The 3,792-nt window shown below is 45.3% G+C and overlaps 1 long non-coding RNA gene across 2 annotated transcripts; it reads right to left on the bottom strand.

The window, feature by feature from the left end:
• Nucleotides 1–771: 771 nt before the first annotated feature.
• On the bottom strand, nt 772–3,548 carry LOC115892330. 2 transcript variants are annotated; one of them, XR_004052217.1, is made up of 3 exons: nt 3,493–3,548; nt 1,708–1,854; nt 772–1,073 (listed from the first exon to the last, which is right to left on the bottom strand). It is a non-coding gene; the product is annotated as an uncharacterized LOC115892330 (long non-coding RNA). The 2 variants fall into 2 exon arrangements; XR_004052218.1 differs by having other exon boundaries at nt 1,713–1,854.
• Between the last annotated feature and the right edge of the window lie 244 nt (nt 3,549–3,792).

Raw genomic sequence — 3,792 nt, 5'->3', positions numbered from 1 at the left:
ATGCGTCACCATCCGAAAGTGCGAGCCTGGCCGGCGGCGGCGCAGGCGGGGGTACCGCGCAGCTGAAAGCCCGGGCGCTCTTCCCGAAAGCGCGAGCCCGGACTTCCCGACCGCGATCGATGTGGCCAGTCTGCGCCTGCCGCAGTTCCCGCTCGCACCCCGGCCGCTCGCAGAGTCCCGGGAAAGCGCCGTGGCGGGCGGGCGGTCTCTGCCCCCGGGAGCGGACGCACGCACGCGCTGCTCCCTCCAGGTCCCGGCGGGGAAGCGATGCTTTCTTGGCCCGGGCTTGTGGCCAGCGGGAACTCGGCTGTCAGACCGCGCCGTCGCGCCTCGCACGGTATGAGACAGCCTAGCATTTTTTTTTTTTTTTTTTTTACAGAAAAGCCTTGGCACCGTAGCAGCCTCCCCCGCTTCTTCTCCACTAGGACACCCGCCTGACAAGCCCCATTGCACAATTCCTACCGTGGAACTGCCGCGTGACTCGGCGGGAGCCCAAAAGTTTCCCAGGTTTCCCCAGCCTAGAAAAGCGTGGGTGGGTGTCCCGCCCTGACCCCAGGCGCCCTTTAAGTTGTATTTCTTCGGGTAACTGGGGTGCCCTTTAAAGTGTAGAGATTGTCCTTTATTTTAGAAAGAAAGAAAATCTCACGAGCTCGCTGGTCCACCAGGTCTAGGTTGGCGCCGGGTGACTGCAACGAAACGCGTTTCTTTTCCCATGTACATTTTCAGACGGTAAAAGTGTTTCGATCTGTTTGGGGAAGATGTCAGGCGCTGGTTTTAAAGGAGGAAGGGGAGTGATGCTTAAAAGCAAAGACACAATTTGGAGCGCTCCAAGAATCATAGTGTTTATTAACAATGATTGTGCTTAGTAGACACTGCGAAAATATCGAACAAATGAATATTTGGAGGAGGGATTTAAATGGGTGTGTACAGGCCACCGCTTTCATTCTGCAGAGAGAAAACCTAGAGGTTAAGTGATTTGCCCAAAGTCACCTGGCCAATTAATGTGGAAGGCAGGAATGGAATCTGTCTCGTTTTAACTCCAAATTCTTGTTAAGAGAAGGGTGCGTTTTCCTCTATGAAAAAAAAAAAAAAGCCTTCTGCAGTAATCTCTGTAAACCCTTACCCCACTCCCTCTGTCTACACATCTAAAGCAAACATACAAAACACAAAAGAAAACAGCAATCCCCAAATGCAATGCATGCACTCAAATAGGCTAAATTTGGCAATGCCAAAACAAGATAGTAACAAGGCATTTTAGTTCTTATTCCTGTAAATAACACTTTTTTGTTTTGTTTTGTGTTTTGAGACATATTCTCGCTCTGTCGCCCAGGCTGGAGTGCAGTGGCATGATCTCAGCTCACTGCAACCTCTGTCTCTTGGGATCAACGGACTCTCCTGCCTCAGCCTCCCGAGTAGCTGGGATTACAAGTGTGCACCACTATGCCTGGCTAATTTTTGTATTTTTAGTAGAGACAGGGTTTCACCATGTTGGCCAGGCTGGTTTCAAACTCCTGACCTCAGGTGATCCACCTGCCTCAGCCTCCCAAAGCGCTGGGATTACAGGCATGAGCCAACCTGTCCAGCCAATAGTACTTTCATATTCACATAAAATATGTAAAGAAAAGGAGGAAGAGGAGGAGGAGGAAACAGAATAAGCAAAACAGTGCTTCTCCAAGATGATATGGAAAATACCAAGCTCCCACTAACCTTACTTTTGTAAGTAAAGTGTTTGGTGCTCTGCATAGAAACTGCTGGACTCATGAATGACCATCAGGGTTGCTTTAAGATTGTCAGTTATTTCACTCAGGCTTTGATTGGATTTGTTGCTCATCTTTCAGAATAGACGGATGCAATCTGTGCAAACACAAGGGACTTCAATGACAATCTTACAAATAGCTAGACAGCTTGTTGTCTTTGATGTTTCTAGGCTGACCAACTATACCAAATGTCTGATTTAAGGACCAAAATTGCAAAACAAGTAGATGTGACAATCAAAGGGAATCAAGACTATAAGTAGGGATCATGAGTAAAAATACTTTTATGTGTTGTCCGTAATGTTTCCACAATAATTACAATGTGGTTATAATAATATAATCCAAGTACAAGTTCTTATCCAGGAGGAAGCTGGGGCTTCCGGTGATGAGCAGACCAGAAGACCAAATTGTGAAATGTCTCATTTCAGCTAAATACGTTCTGAAATGGAGACAATTCTCATCTTTAACTCTGCTGTCTTCACCACCCTTCATTTCTGATATCATGAAGGTAGAGATGTATACTAATGTCCATAAATTTTTGAAATTCTAGGAGGCTAAATAGAATATGTTAATTTTAGTTTGATAATCCACAATATTCCTGATATCAAAGCATCATCTCCTATATTTTTCCCACACTGTGATTTCTAGTTTGTCATTAAACCAGGCTACTGAATCAGAACTCAAGAAACAAACAAACCAAAAGCATTTTATCAAACGAAAACTGTCTTTTCCAATGCCAGGCATGTTGGCTCAGTACTGTAATCCCGGTACTTCGAGAGGCCGAGGTGGGAGGATCACTTGAGCTCAGGAGCTCAAGACCAGCCTAGGCAACATAGGGAGACCTTATCTCTACAAAAAATTACCCAGGCATGGTGGCACTCACCTAGTCCCTGCTACTCGAGAGGCTTGGGTGGGAATATTGCTTAGGCCTGGGAAGTCAAGGGTCAGTGAGCCATGATTGCACCACTGCACTCCAGCCTGGGCCACAGAGTAAGATCTTGTCTAAAAAAAAAATTTTTAAACCCAAAAAACGATCTGTTCCAAGTCAGATTTTAAAAATAACAACCTATGTGAATGCAAATAATACTTTTTAACATACTATATATTTCATTCAACACCACTACATAATTGATGTTGAAACTTTTTTGCTGAGAAAATATTTCAGGACAATTTCAATTGTTATCAAAATTAATTTAACTATAAGATGATATCTATCAATGTCTCATCCATGTTTATGGATTGGAAGGCAACACTTATTTATTTTTATTTTTTGAGACAGGTCTTGCTCTGTCACCTGGGCTGGAGTGCAGTAGTGTGATCAGTTCAACGCAGCCTCAATCTCTGGGCTCAAGTGATCCTCTCACCTCAGCCTCCTAAGTAGGTAGGAGTATAGGCACAAGCCACCATGCCTGGCAAATTTATTTTTGTTTTTTGTAGAGACAGGGTCTCCCTATGTTGCCCAAGCTGGTATCAAACTCCTGGGCTCAAGCAGTCCTCCTGCCTTGGCCTCCCAAAATGCTGGGATTACAGGCATGAGTTGCTGTATCTGGCCAGAAAATAACAGTTAAAAATGTGAATTTGAGCCAGGCACAGTGGCTCATGCCTATAATCCCAGCACTTTGGGAGGCCGAGGCAGGTGGATCACCTAAGGTCAGGAGTTCAAAACTAGCGTGGCCAACATGGAGAAGCCCCATCTCTACCAAAAACACAAAAATTAGCAGGGCATGGTGGCACGCACCTGTAATCCCAGCTACTGGGGAGGCTGAGGCAGAAGAATCACTTGAACCCAGGAGGCGGAGGTTGAAGTGAGCCAAGATCGTGCCATTGCTCTCTAGCCTGGACAACAAGAGCAAAACGCCACCTTAAAAAAAAAAAAAAAGTGAATTCTCTGTGGTTATTAGAAGCCAGGAAGGGTAGTGGGAGGGGAAGATGATGAGAGGTTACATAACAAATACAAATTTACAGCTGGATGAGAGGCATAAGTTCTAGTGTTCTATAGCACTATAGGGTGCATATGGGTAACAATAATTTAATGTAT

The sequence above is a fragment of the Rhinopithecus roxellana genome, chromosome 12 (assembly GCF_007565055.1).
Source record: "Rhinopithecus roxellana isolate Shanxi Qingling chromosome 12, ASM756505v1, whole genome shotgun sequence".
Classification (NCBI taxonomy): Eukaryota; Metazoa; Chordata; class Mammalia; order Primates; family Cercopithecidae; genus Rhinopithecus; species Rhinopithecus roxellana.
The sequence above is the reverse complement of the archived record's forward strand: the minus strand, read 5'-3'. Positions and strand labels throughout refer to the sequence as shown.